The following is a 16,753-nucleotide window of genomic DNA, read 5'->3' as shown; positions in this document are numbered from 1 at the left end:
GAAGCCCAATGTCACTGCCTTGAACCCAAGGTTGTTGGCTTGAGCAAGAGATCACTTGCTCAGCTGGAGCCTCCCTGTCAAGGCACATATGAGAAAACAATCAATGACACAACTATGAGTTGTGTCTCTCCCTTCTTATCTATCTGCCCCTGTCTGTCTGTCTCTCTCTCTTTCACAAAATAAAATAAAAAGTACCTCACAGAAAATTAAGCTTTTATAAGCATTAGTATGATGGAATAATATCAATTAGTTTCAACAGTTGAGTAAAGCAGGCACTTATTAGCATGATTTATGGGTTTTATAAACCCTCAGTGACCAAACACAGCTCCACCCACAAGACTGTCATCTTGTTGTTCTTGCCCATTTTTGACCATTATACCCTTCACTAGAACAAAGCTCCCAGATCGGGAACAAATAAAAGTCGTTATTAAGTAGACAGTAGTTTCAAAATTACAGTTGCTGCTAGGTCAAGATGTAAATAATAGCCTCTGCAAAGGGTATTCAATATTAATGAAGTAAAATTGTCACTGCCTTGAAAACAGTAAAGCAATACTTGAGTATATATATATATATATAATATATTTCATAATGTTGTGGAGAATTGGTTATGTCAGTCCCTGATACATTTTGGAAAAAGTTAGCCAGATAAAAAAAGCTGAGGGAAAATCTTTTAACATATAGAGAAAGAACTGAGATTAAGGTTAGGAGGAATTGTTTTACAAAGTAAGCCAGATACTGATGAAGAGCAATGTCCTTACTCCTATTTTTAACCTACGCATTTTCTTCCTTTGACGTCTTTTCATAGCTAGCTCTCCTTTCCCTATTCATTTTGGTTGTCCTTCTATATCTGATTTGCAAAAGATCTAGAAGTAAATGAGCTTAAGCAACAGAAATTATTATTACAGAGAATTAAAAATACTTAAGATAATTGGAAACCTTTTAGAACTCAGTACTGTTTGAGTTTGGGTCCATCAGTGACATTTACTTCCATTAATTTGTACAAAATTTAAATTTTAAATTCATATTGACTCATAATTATAAATATAAATAATGCACTACCTTTAGGATAAGTCAGACTTGCTCACTAATTCACAAATACCTATTTCTTGTTTTTCATACATTTTTTCCTTTTCTACACACATTCTCTTTTTTTCAACTTATATTTTTAAAGTGATAAAAATGGAAAAATAAGAACAATTTTATATATCATGGCAGATACCTGAAACCAGTACTCTGGACCAATAGGTAAATGACAGCTAGTAGGACCGTGAAAGAATAATGCAGACTTAAATGGGCAGATCTTCAGCAAATCAAAGCAATGAAACACTAGTAGGGAATTTGAAAACACTTCTCCGCTATGATATACATCTATCAGATTTTTCTCCAATCATGTTCAGTAATACTGACAAAATGGTTAGTTTTTGGAAGTTGTAAAAGGAGAATTAGCATAATTGAGAGAAGATAGTCAACTAAGTCAATTTGTCCTTGTTGAAAAATCTTCAGCAGATATTTCATCCAAATACTGAACAACTGACAATTATCATATCATTAATTTTAGTTGTAACTACTGTTGCACAGAACACTCTGAAGGTAAGATTGGCTGACTTGAAGGAGAAATTTATAAAGGAATAAATGAATTTAATATTAAAGTTTCATGTCTATGATAGAATATGAAAAAAAGTACCTATGTGTATAGAGTAAAGAAACAACTGAAAGAAATGATTAAAACATTATCTCTCTTTCTATCTCTCTCTGATATAGATATAGTTATAGATACGGATATAGATACCAATTATAGAGCAATAGAGATAGAACTTTAGCTCCATAGAGAGAGGAAAAATTACTTAATAATTTATATAAAAGGAAACATATTTAGTACACATACATCACTAGGGATGAAGGGAATGTCCAATGTGTAACACATTCAAAGTATGGCAGGTTTTTATTAAAAAATTTTAAAGGTCCTTGCAACAAACATTCTATTATCAAAGCATCAAAGACAAATTACTTTAAAAAAAACTCTTAATGTTAAAACATTTTATAATATGTAGAAGAGAGGGGTTTTTGGCATTTCTTAAGAAAGTGAAGACTCACTCACCTTTATGTGGGAATGGACAGGTCTGTCTGTCTGTCACCGTGACTACTTCCACTACTTCCACCTTTGCAGTCCTTTTCTATAGTAATTTATTCTTGATCTACAGCCTTCACTTGCAAAAGTACTGTAATTCTCATCTTCAGAAATTATGGGGTTCACTGAATTGGGGTGTGACTTAAGCATCATGTTTTTAGTAATCTTTTAGCATACTTCTAATGTGTAAGTAAGAGCAAAGTTACTTAGGAGTAAAGGGCAGGGATTGCAATGATTACAGCAAGATAGGTATAAATACTGGTAGAATGTGATTATTTGAAGATACATCACATGTTTTCATCTCTAGTTTCTCTGATGCCTACTTGAGATTTGAAGAATATTAATATTTTCTTATTGGTACTTTTATATCTTCTTTGTAAACTGCCATTGTGTGATATAATCAAAATAAATCTGTGTTCCAGCTGTATAAATGACAGATACTTATTTAAGTATATTATAAATTATGTTAGGCATACTACATGACTTAGCTCATTTATTTTTTTAAAAAAACTCTGAGGTTCAGATTTTTTTTTAATCTCTGTTTTAAAGAACAGAAAACAGGTAAGGAGAAGTAAAGTACTTTCCCCAAATTCTCATAAATAATAAAGAAATGGTGAAGTCATGATTTAAACCCATGTACCTGGCTTAAAGCCTTATATTTGTCTGAGCTATATTGATTTTCACAGGATTGTTTTTAATTAATAGAAACATTACTCCCAAATTGAAAAACTACTCACATCAAAATAGGCATCTGATATAGAATGGCAAAAGAAATGTTTAATTGATTTTATTCAATATACACATATTGAATACTTATTATGCAATGATTATTGAAACAGATAGTGGAGATTCTAACTAGGATGAGAATTTAATGTATCCACTTTCAAAGAAACTCAGGAACTATATTAGTTATTAAAATTAAATTAAATTGAAAATGTACAAGTACTATTATTTGGCCTGCCTCTCTTGAACAAATGATTTTTATACATCATTATATTAAAAATAGTATAATACTTCAATGCAGATAATAAGAACCCTCTGTAAAAATAAGAATATATGATATTACAGATAGAAAAAATTAACCCATTTTCTGCATGGAGTAGAGATTTCTAAATGCAAATGCATTCTTATTTTCAAATCTTTACACACTGTCTTCAATTAAGTCATTGCTGTTGAGATCAAAAGGAAAAGAGAAAATACTGATCAATAAACTTAGTCAAATAATTAATGTTTACCTAATTCTTATGATAAACCAATATTAGTTTCCTATTACTGTTGTAACAAATGATCACAATTACATTAGTGGCTTTTTAAAACAATGCAAATGCATTATCTTACAGTTTTTAAGGTCAGAGGTCCAAATTAGGTTTTATGGGGCTGAAGTCACAGTGTTACAATAATTCAGTGCCTTTCAGAGACTCAGGAGGAGAATGTATTTCTTGTCCCTTCCAGTTTTGATGGTCTGCTTATTGGCACATTACTTGAGCATGTGTTTCCTTTGACTCTGACATGCCAACTTAATTGTTTTTGACCCATTGGCTTAATCTTGGATAATCTTTCTTCACATAATCATATATAGTAAGTACGTTTGATTTATATGGTAACATATTCACAGATTTTGGAGATTGAGGTATAGATATCTTTATAGGACCATTATCTTTTTTACTACATCATACAAACATTGCTTCACTTAATTTTTGCAACCAAATTCAGTAGGTGTTGTATAATGACAGTTGGGATTTAGAGTACAGCTGATCTCCCCAGTTCCCAGTAGCATATATTTAAACATAGATCATGCTTAGATTTCTAATTCCTTTTTGCTGCCTCTGCCACTTTATATTAAATGATCACAACAGATTTTAAAGTTTAGTATTACCCTGCAAAATTTGTTATTTGAAATGAATAATGAACATATATTTGAATTAGTTAATACATACATACATTAGTGAAATTATTCATCTGAAACTACTCATCAAACACATATATATTTAAAATCATTTATCAAAAACTAAAAAAAATAAAGATATGTTTTTAGATTCCTTTTACTACAATATTGCATAAAGTAGGAGAAGATAAATACCACTCACAAATTTATAATAATTGAGAGAAGATACATTACAACTGATAACGCCCAAATGCTAAAAATTCATAAGAAACTATATTGAAAAAATTATATGCTAACAAACTGGATAAACTAGAAGAAATGGATAACTTCCCCAAAATATATAATCTAACAAGACTGAATCAAGCAGAAATAAATTGTATCCATAAAAAAGATCAATCTCCCAACAAAGTCTAGAACCAGATGGCCTTCACTGATGATTTCCATTAAATGTTGAAAGAAAAATTAATACCTATTTTTCCTAACATCTTCCAAATAATTAAGAGAAGGGAAACTTTCAAGTTCATTTTATGAGGCCAACATTACCCTAATGTAAAATCCAACAAGGATACTAGAAAAAAAAAAATCACAGGCCAATATTTCTGATGAGAATAAATGTAACAATTCTCAACAAAACATCAGCAAACTGAATTTAACTGTACATTAAAATAATCATACATCAACCCTAACCAGATAGCTCATTTATTTAGACATCATCCTGATACATCAAGGTTGGGGGTTCGATCCCTGGTCAGGACACATACAAGATCAACCAATGAATGCATAAATAAGTGAAACAACAAATGGATGTTTCTCTCTGTTGCTCTTTCTTTTCCTTTCTTTAAAATCAATAAATAAATATTAAAAAAGAATCATGCATCATAATAAAGTAGAATTTGTTCCAGGACATGAGTATTTTTTAACAGTGGCAATCAATTAATATACCACATTAACAAAATATAGAAAAAAATTATGATTATCTCAATAGATATAAAGACACATTTCACAAAATTTAACATAGTTTATGACAAAAATCCAAATGGAGAGAAAATAGAAATGTCATCTCCATTTGCAAAAATATGTCTTTATATGTGGCAAACCATAAAGATTCCACCAAAAAACTGTTAGTGCTAATAAATGAATTCTGAAAAATTACAGAATATGAAACCAATATTCAAAAACAGTTTCATTTTTATACAGTAACAACAATAAAACAATTAAGAAAACAATCCCATTTATAATAGCATCCAAAAGAATAAAATACTTAGGCCTGACTAGGCGGTGGCACAGTGGATAGAGCGTCAGACTGGGATGCGAAGAATCCAGGTTTGAGACACCGAGGTCGCCAGCTTGAGCACGGGCTCATCTGGTTTGAGCAAAGTTCACAAGCTTAGACCCAGGTCACTGGCTCGAACAAGGGGTCACTCGGTCTGCTGAAGGCCCACGGTCAAGGCACATATGAGAAAACAATCAATGAACAACTAAGGTGTCGCACCAAGAAACTAATGATTGATGTTTCTCATCTCTCTCCGTTCCTGTCTGTCTGTCCTTATCTATCCCTCTCTCTGACTCTCTCTATGTCTCTGTAAAAAAAAAAAAAAGAATAAAATACTTAGGAATAAATTTAATTAAGGGGTGAAAAATCTATACACTACAAACTATTAAACGTTGATAAAGCAAATTGAAGAAGTCACAATAAATGAAAAAATATCCATATTTATTGACTGGAAGAATTAACATTGTTAAAATATCCATATGACCTAAATATATCTACACATAAAATTATTAATGGCATTTATATTTAGTTACAAGATTTCTAGGTGCAAATGCACCTCTTACACTCATAGTTTCTTCATGTATCAAAGCCTACCAAAACCTAAAATATTTCCTTCTGGCAATTCAATGTTATCAAACTCTTTTCACTCTCTTCCCTCCCCGTGGATCCTGACAGGGCCAACAATTCAGCTATTTATTCGCAAGTAAAGGTAGACAGTCCTTCATAGAAATTTTGCCAATATTCCATGACTAGGTAGATTACTAATACTATTTGTGAACCAATCTTGTATGTTTGTTCCCTCCAAGAGCCTCTTGTCTCTGCTCCTTCCTACCTGCCAGTAGTTTTATTCTAATCACAATATTTGATCTATTCCTTCCCATTCAGACCTGTGCTGACTAATTTCTTTATTTTATGTGAATAGCAAACACAAAAGTAAGATTTATAACTGTCTCAAATAAAAGGAGATGTGATAGTTTCAACAAAGGAATCAGCAGTTACAACATACTTAGTACACCTGCTTGTCAGTAAAGATAAGCTCCAGCCCGAAGCTCAGCACACTATCAATATCCTCCAGGACTTTCTGTTTTCTTTTTGTTTATTTGTTATTGCAATAGTCACCATAGAACCAACATTCTGTCTCAAGAATGCAACAAAGAAAGAAAATCTGAACTGCTCTTCTGTAACTGTGGCAGAATATGCATTAATAGTCTCCCTCACCAGTGATGAGAGCCAGTTTCTTTGTTTTCCTTAGTTGTACATATTTTGCAGAAGCAGGACAATAAGGTAGTTTAGAATAGATTCCAACCACTTCAGTTCAAACAGCTCTTTCACCTTCTTGGCAGTATATGATCATGGGCACCTGCATACCTGGGTGCATATCTGGCAAACTTTGTTTCTTAGCTTTTCATCTTTGAAGTGTGTATAAAATGATTTCTTATGTGTATAATTCTGATTAGGAGAAGTAGATGAGTTTATGCATTAAACATTCTTATAAAAGGGTTACACAAATATTAAGTATGATGTAAGCATCACTAATTATTATGTAGAACCTGAAGTTTCCCTTAGAAATGCACCCTCCTCCCAAACACCCACTCCTTCAGTGACCACCCTGAGCACAGGATGAACATTCAATTCATTCTAATACTAGACAGAAAAAAAGAGTAGTAACTGTGAGTCATAGTTGCTTGGCATTGGAAAAAGGAGCAAAAGTCACACAGAGCATCCCAAAATATGATATTGGAATGATACATCACTGCCATTTTCCTGAGATACCTAGGTCTTCAAAGTCCTTTCTAATGAAATATCAGGCCCATTATTATGGCTCAGAATCATGTAGCTGAAAAAAAGTTTGAAGGTACATGCTATATTTAGCACTTATGAGAGGGAGAGAAGCAGGCAGGGAAGAAAGAAGGAAGAAAGAGACAGAAAGAGAGAGGATCTATTTTTTTTTTGCCTTAGTTTTATGTACATTTTCTTCTAAATCTGTGAGCTTCCTAAATTTCAGCAACATAAAGACATGAGTTCTTGTTTTTCTAAATTCATCTTTCTTGTTTCATATTATTAGTTCTGAAATGTTTTTTAGATTTTCTAACCCCAATAATTTCACTTTTGTCCATTAGTAAATCTTTAATTATTCTGAAAATATTTAAAAGAAAAAATAATGAACAAATAATAAAGTAAATTTTCACTTTACAAGTGGATACTATTATCCCTCCTCAAAGAAAAAATATCTTGCAAAATAGACATTCTGTGCTGAGGAGTAGGTCAGAGACACTAAGTGGATATTTTGAATAAAGGGCTTTTCACAAGATATTTGTCGATTTTACCTCATGATCGATTGCTAGTTCAGACTAACCTCAAATCTATTAGAAAATATTCTTTTTTTGTTCCATAAATCCATAAAGAGTTGGCAGGTGCTTCTTTAAGCATTAATTCTCCTGGTCAGACTGAAAAATACTAAGATGAAGAATCCATTGTGCTAACATGAAAAAGAGAAGAGGGTATTCTTATCCAATCAAAATGAGTCACACATACCCTACTTCAATCTTTCCTGCTTCTGAATTTCATCCAAAGGTTACTGATGGATACAAAATTTTATAGTAAAATATTAAAAAACTACTTTTAATTTATTAATATACATACTTTTATAGTTTTAAAATAATACTGGAAATATATATATATATATATATATATATATATATATATGCCTTTCACTGTAAAAATTGCTGAATTTCAACCACATGTTGGCAAAAGTTTTGCTTCTATGTCTCTTGTGTTTATTTTGGATCAGAAGACTATAAATGTGGCCCCTCCTACCAAAGAGCACTCTGTAAAGATAATACTATGTTTTAATGCTCATACACTTTACTTCTCCTTCCACATAGTTTAATTATTACATGTTGCAATTACTTTATATAATAAAGTCCTCTGTATTTTTATGCCTGAAAATTACTTGATTTACATGTGATATATTCCATATTTTAAAAATAAGTTATTTTTCTATTATCATTATTACTGGAAAAGGTATTTCTAAGTAAAATAAAATTTGAGAAATTTAAATTTATTAATTAATTATTAAGTTTGGATGTTAAACTTAGCTGTGCTCAGTCAACAACACAGATTGAATTCTCTGAAGAATGATGCTTATAAGCACTTATTCTGTTAAAAAAAAAAAAAGCCAAAACAAACTATGAAGAATATGAAAGTCAAATACCTAAATAAATCCTTTGAAAGAAATACCTTTATGGTGATACTTCATAGATGTGTGTAATGATGTGTTATAAATCTAATCCTAAATTTTTTGTTAACTTTTTTTAAAATACTGTTAAGAATGGAAAATATAAAAGATACATTGAGTTTGTTCTAAAAATAATAACATTCAAGTTATAGTTTCTTTTAATTCACAGGAAAGCTTTTGCACACAAACATGTGTCAGTTGATGTAAGAAGGACTTCACACTTAATTCAGTGACTCAATTATTTCCTTTGTTCATTCCTATATTAATAAAAAACCTTAGTTCATTCCCACCCCAATTTCATAAAACATGTTTACATTACTTGCTAGATAATCATTCTAACCTTACCCAGTGGTTTATAATACTCCTTTATTATGTGTACCATATCCTTATGTATTTTATCAATCCTGGAATTTCATATATCGCTTTTATGAAACAACAGTGTATTATATTATATCATAAAATAAGTAATGGTAAATATTTTTATCATATTAATACTTTATTTCAATATTTATAATGACCTATAAGATCTCTACGTAGTAGCATTGCCCCGCTTTCAGCCCTCTACGTTCTTTTCACTAGTCTGGTGATGCACATATGAACTGGGTTATATTTACCTTAAAAGGTTGTCATCTACCTAGAAATGATAATAGTATCCCCTTAATTTTAATACAATAATTCACAAAACATGTGAATGTACCCCTTCAGGTAGGCCATTTGAAATCTTTGACGGAAATATGATGCCTGATTTTTCTACAAACCAGTGTATATGAAATCACGTAAAAACTCTTACCACTAATGCTTTTTTTAAAAAATTCTGAAGTGAGGTATGGTAGAAGCGTTTCCTTAAATGGCCACAGGTATGTATAATTTTCTGGAAACAATGTCAAAATACTTAAAGTCTCTGAGATTGTACCAATTTAGTGAAAATTACCATTGGTACCTACTGTTTCTCTTTACATGTACTCTCATATAGTACCCTCCTTCGTTCTTTAGTTTCTGTCTCAGGTTGAAGGCTGATTTTAGCTTTATTAAGTTATTACTCTAAAATATCCTCAATTTTCCTCCTCAAAGTATTCATGATATGAAGCTCATTCTCTTAGGATTTACTGAGAAATTAATTTGCACCAAAGAAATGGCTGATAATAATATAACATTTTGTTCCTAAGAGGAAGCATTTACTATTTCATCAAAGACTTCTGGAGTGAGCATGATTAGCTTGCATGACATAGCAAGGACAGGACTGAGGGTGCTGGGACCCGTGGGCTCACTCTGCCTCTGCTCGTGGATTACACTGGAGCGGAGGCACTGTCCAGATTAAACAACTGCCACCTGCACTGTCTCGTTCTGAAAAATAGAAGAAAGGAGAAGCAAAGTCTAATGTGTATTCAATGGATCAGAATATTAAGATTGAAAAGTATCAAGATGATTAGATTCAGGCAGATCTTAGAAAATGAAGTAGACGAGAGATTTAATAAAGGGTGAAATAACTGCAGATTAGGTATAATTGGAGCTTTCCTTTTATTAGTTATCCCTACTGTCTTTCTCTTTCTAGCACTTACACAAATTCTTCTTTTATTCTTTATTCTTTATTTTTTATTGAATTTACTAGGGTGGCACTGTTAACATAATTATACAGGTTTAAGATGCCCAATTCTACTAAACCTCTATCTGTACACTGCATTGTGTGTTCAACCCTCTCCAATTCAAGTTTCATCCATCACCATTTATGCCCCCATACCCTCCTCCACCTTCCTCTCTCCTGGAAATCACTACACTGTTGCCTTTTCCCTTTTCTTCTCTATCCCTCCACCTCCTTTGCCCCACCGCCTCCCCTGAGACCTGTCAGCCTGTTCTCCATGTATGACTCTGTCTCTCTTTTGCTTGTTAGTTCATTTTGTTCATTAGATTCCACATACAAGTAAAATTAATCTGGGACACATATTCTTAAATTCAATATCAACAGAGGGAGTATTAAAAAGTCAGCATAAGAATGTTCATAGCACTTCATGCTCTGGGTTATTTATGGTGCTAAATATTTATATATACAATTCTATTAAAACATAACTTATAATGCATATAATTTGTTCTCTGAGTTCTTGTTTATATTTGAATTCTAAACTAAGAGCTGTAATTAGGACATTTTGTAAATGAAAAGTTTTATGTTATTATTTTATCTGAAATTTGACATTTTAATTATTTCATTAGTTGATTGATTAGTATATTAAAAAATCAAATATATTTATAGTAGCTTGCCAACTCTTTTGTGGTTTTCTCTTTTAGAATTATATAGATCACATTTATGTTAACTGGAGATTTCTTAGAAAAATATATGTTACAGTATTAACTATCTACTCTAGAAAACATCATGTTATATATGCATTGCAAAAAAGATTCAAAGTCTACTTAAAATGATGAGAACACTGAGTTACATTTTAAAAATGTGCTTTGATAAAATATCTATATGGGGATATTTACATGTCTGAAAAAAGAATGTAGCTGCTGGAGAAGATTAGCCATTAGGAAATTCTAGATGACCACAGGATACAATTTTGCCAGGAAGGAAATAATTATCATCATTGGATTAACAGTCAGTAAATTGATCAATCTGATAAATATACATCCTCTATTACAATTCAAACTATTAATGTGTGTTTGAAATGCATGTGAGAAAATAAGCTTTTGCAAGCCCACATGATAACTCTTCAGACATGAAAAGTATTTTTGTTTAAAAAAGTTGCATATAGAGATAATTTTTGTTTCTATCTGAATTCATTTATTTTTCCCAAAGTTACCTTTTAGACTATGTATACAATAGACTCGATCGCAGATTATAGGTGCTTATATTTTTTATCTTAGCTTCTTTTGTGGCACAGAAAACATCATTAGCTTCTGTTCCAGTCAGCCAAGGTAAAATAACATGAAAGGCATAAGAAGTAATGACCTTCTCTACAATTTGGGCTAAAGAAATATGGTAGGTAAATTGCTTGACAAAATATCCATGATTACTAAGAACATGTATCATCCTCCTTCATTTCAGAATACAAGACACCGATAAGAAAGACTCTCTCAGCCGTTCTCTTCCACCCAGTCACCAAATAGAATGCTTTTGTTTGTGTGCTTGTTCTTTTATTGTTTCATCTGTTACCTTGACAAGGTTCTGTTTCCTTCTTCACTTCAGGTATTTACAATGAGAAGTGTTTTATTTTCATCAGGATAGATAATACAACACTATGCATGTATTAATATGAAATGTGTAATAGCACATTTATTATCATGACAAATATTTTATACCTATTTTGATGACAAATTGAAAAAACAGAAATCTCTTTGCTCATGTAATTTACCGAGAGATTAATTTTGTGATCGTAGTTTGTGTGATGGCTCCAGAATTTTAAGCAGGGCTGTGTATAAGTGCTATAATGGGTAGAGAAACATATAATTTGTCTTCTAAATAGGGACACTTTTAGTAATGAAAAAAGCACAACAATAATTACCAGCTGCCAAATGATCTATAAAAGGCCTAAACCAAGACTGCCTTTGGAAAATTTAGGAATAGTGATAGCATACTATGTGGTAAGATTTAGAAAACTCTTCTAGATTTATATGTGTGTGTATGTGTGTGTAGTATATTTCCTTATATTGTTCTTCTTTCAAGACATTGAATAAACAACTGTATAGTCATTCCAAATGGCTGAAAACAAAGGTAGAATTATTTTAAGAAGTCAGAATTATAATGAGCATCATTAGCATATAAGTAGTTTATCCTACATTCATTTATATATTTCCTTAAATTAATGTATTAGATTAGAGAGAAATGACACTTTGAAAGCACAAGAAATCTGTTCTCAAAGGCAAGTATAAAACATAGAGTGGTTCCAGGGCATGACAAATAGAACACAGTTATCCCCAAGTGATAGTGGAGGCTAATCTAGCTGCTAAGTATTGGTTTGGCTGGAAGACTGGGAGTTCTTGGAAAAAAAAAAAGTAACTTGAGCAAAGATACAGTCGTTAAAAAGAAGATACAAAAATATTAATCCATTATTTCACTAGTTAAGAATTTCAGAGTTGCAAAGGGCATTAGGTATAACTTACTTAAAATTGCAAATTTTGGGGATAAAATCATTGAAACTACAGTAAGTAGGATAAGTTTAATTGTTTTTTAAGAAATTTTATTATTTTCTTAGATGGTAAGTACGGATAAAAATATTTTTAAAATATTATTCCTCATTCCCACATGATTAAGATATTATAGGAGTATAACAGAAGTGAGAACAAATATGAGTATGAGTGTTCTTAAAAGATTTTTATAGCTTAACGATATTTTATAAGATTTAGACGAATTAGACACCCATTGCTACTTGTCATTTGAATTGTTAGGACAAGAATTAACTACTTTTTTTAATGTTTAACATTTTGATAGTTAATAGTAGCAAAATTTAGTACCTACAATATTATTAGATATTTGTTAGATATTTAGTAGACAGTATGTTTTTTTTATAGCTTTGACCTTCAGTAAGATTGGTTGGCAACTCCTTCTATACCCACAGGTTACTGAGGCCATAAAATGAGAAGAAAATTAAATAACTAATGAACTAGATGCATTATATAAAAGGCCAAAGAGGAGGAAGTCTATGGCTTCAGAATTCATAGAAAGTATAAGATATTGAAATATCTGGAAAACAAGGCTTGTACTGTGTGGGAAGGTGAGGGAAGGTTTTTAATCCTTGCTAATAATAATAGATTTGCTAAACTCAGAATTCAACCTCAAAGTAATGTTTTACATACCAGTAATATAGGGTTAGAAACAAAGGTGTGTGTTGTTCAGAGGATTTCTGTAATACTCTTATTCCTTAAGGAAATGGGTAGACAGCTTTAAGGAACTCTGCTCTATAAAGATTGTTCAGTGCCGGTGACAGAAGCTAACATTAGGCAGGAGGGATTATATTGGGGCATGCATTTACTCTGATTTATTCTGAGAAAAAGCAGTAATTCTTGTTCCTACATTCTCACACAGAAAACAAAAATAAATAAATAAATAAGCTCACTGAGGTATTTATTCATCTGTCCCCCATCATTACCCCCCCACTTAGTCTATGTCAGTCTGTCTGAATAAAAGGACAACATGAAAGATTTTAACTTGTTTTTTGCTTATATGGAAATATTTAGCTAACTTCTTTTTGGGTGACTTTAAGTATTCACAGAGCTTAGGTATTTGAATCCTATTTGTGAAAAAATTATATTTACATAGTACAAAACAAAATAAAAGAAATACTAATACAATATTTAGTTTTAAAATTTATAGAGCTTTATAAGTAATGACATTTGTAGATTCTTTTATATTGAGAATAACAGGAAACTACTAACCAAATATTCCAAAATATATATTCTCTCTTAGATCACAAATTCTGGCAGAGTAAAGAATTATTACAGTGATGGTATTACAAGATATATAAATATATTTCTAAAATTACTTTCTCCAAAGAAAGACAATAAGTTGCTTTGAGGGTGAAAGTTAAAACATGAATTTATGCAACAGTCATTCAATAAAATCCATATATTTGTAGTCTACTTTTGAGTGTCAAGTGTTTAAAAATTGGGGCTTTATCTTAATATCATTGGTAAGACATCAAAAATTTTAAATGCTAAATATAATGCAAATTTTTTGAATTTATAAATGTCTATGTATTCCGCAGTTACACATGTATATATATAAACATTTAAATTAACAAATATTGTAAATTTATTGCAATAAAGATATTCATTAGTACCAAATACAGGGTGCTTTCATGTTACAACAGTCTCAACATATGACGCTCACTTTCATAAAATCTAAAAACATTTGAGACGTGAGTGTTTCTGCTTATGCCATTAGCGTTGTACTTAAGAACTACGTGGGTGAACTTGTTTGCGCAGAGCTGAAGAATACACAGTGATGTGAATCCTTGGGCATGTAAAAGGATAAGCCCCTAAGACCCAGTATCTCCAGCACCCTCTGTAAGTTCTCCTGCCTCTCCAGATTCCTCCTCCCAATAGGTCACTCTGTCCCACCTTGCAATGCCCCTTCCAGTGTGCAAGCCAACCACAGGAATAAAGGTAAGAAATTTTATTTCACACTAATTTTTTGTAACTACAGTATAGTGTACCTACAGTACAATATATTTATTGACCTTTCCTTTTTCCATGGCTTAGTTGTGTTTTTATGTTCTAGATTATGATTTTACAATTGTTTTAGGATAGGTAAGTGACTTAGGTTAGGGTGTGTTTTGACTTACACCAAAATTCGGGTTATGTCACTGTCATAGGAACGGAACTGTGTCGTAACAGGATTCCCTGTACATGTAAAAGAAGTTGGCCTTATTATCTTATGAACATTTAGATTAAATATCAAACTCTAAAGGTCTTATACAATAAATAATATGTTGTCTATGATTGTTCTTAAGTGTAAGATTGCATTAGGTACTGACATAATATTAATATAAGGTAGTCCAGGAAGTAACTATATAATCTAAGATATATTATGAACAAGGAGAATAATGTGAACAGTTATTTCTAAAACATAAAACAGCATAAAATGTTTTCTAAATTATACTTTCAGGGGAGAAATAGTAAGCTTAGCTCTTGTGAATGCTTGATCATGATGATGAAAGTAGAATGGAAAATTATGAGAAATTGAATATATTATAGTCTAATGATTATAGTCTATGATATGATCCAGGAAAATTAAGAGAGAATATTGATTAAGGAAGCAAAGAGAAAAGGCAGAGCAATCACACACACACACACACACACACACACACACACACACAATGTATCATATAAAGTGCTTGATACATAATGAGTAAAATATGAGCCTGCCTGTCCTTCCATTCACAGAGCAAATAGCTTTTATATGCAAATATACCACTTAGTGGTATGATTTTTTAATGCTCTTGAATATGTTTTCAAATAGTTTTAAAACCATTTTTATTTTGCTTGTTTGGTATATATTTGATACATATGCATAAATATGTATGTATAGGTACACACATACACTTAAGATTGCTTGACTAAATTGAAATGCCCCACACATATAAGTGCATTGTTAACTTCTCAAAGACAAAAACTATATTTTGTTCCTGTATGCTTAAGTTCCTAGCACAGCTAACACAGTTCATGTCACATAGAAGCAAACTGATTGTTATTTTGAAAATAATCAATTAATGAATAGATTTATAAATAATAAATTCATGACAGAAAACCTAAATGTTAAATATGTTTTTTACTTTTTATTATAGAACTTTATTATTTCTTTATGTTTCTCCAAAACTTACTGTTGAGAATTAAAACTCTAATTCCATTGATTGTTTACCTCTTAAGACATATATTCTTAAAAAAATAATCATAATAACAATGTTAGTTTAAACCCTTCCAATATGACTTAAATTTTTCAATTTGTAATAAAGTCAAAGAAATGTCTACTTTCTTCATTTATGTATTTGAATGAATTTGCATTAAAATTAGTTTCCACATTCTAACAGACTTTAATTTATAAATTTAATGCAAAATACAGAGGTCTTCACATTTAGAAAACAGACCTTTGGGATCTAAGCTCATTATCGTCAAAGTGTGAAGTTTTAATTGTATTACTTATATCTCCTACATTGATATTACTCAATGCCCACAACTTCAGGAAGTGAGAAATGGAGAGGTTATAATGCAGGAGAGATTGATGCTAAGAAGATTCTGAGTTGTCACGATTAAAAATTTTCCACCCATTATGTGAATCTTATTGATCATTGCAGGAAGCAGAAAAATGTGCTGTTCATTGATTTTCTTTGGCTACTGAATGCATTAGGCTTGACACATCTGATGGGTAGGCAAGTTTTCAAAGGAAGCTCAGTTAAGCTAATCTTAGTTCAGAGGGATATTCACAATGGAATAAGAAAATTTGTAATTGCTAGAGCAAATAGAAGAGTCAGAGAACTATATTATGAGCCATATCAGCATAAAAATTAGACATGAGCCTTCCCAAGAGACTACAGTAAAATGTATCAAGACTTTGATGCTGTTTTTTACAAATGTAGCAATTACTGGATAAATTGGGTTTTAGCTTTTCACCCTTCAGCCAAGATAGTTAATGCAAAGCAATTAGTTGTTCTGTCTTCTTAGTAAGGGAGAGTATCAGAATTCTACCAAGTTCATAAAAATATAAATGAAGACATTACATAATAGCATTCTACAAATGAGATT

Source organism: Saccopteryx bilineata, chromosome 5, assembly GCF_036850765.1.
Source record: "Saccopteryx bilineata isolate mSacBil1 chromosome 5, mSacBil1_pri_phased_curated, whole genome shotgun sequence".
Taxonomy (NCBI): domain Eukaryota; kingdom Metazoa; phylum Chordata; class Mammalia; order Chiroptera; family Emballonuridae; genus Saccopteryx; species Saccopteryx bilineata.
Note: the sequence above shows the minus strand (reverse complement) of the source record.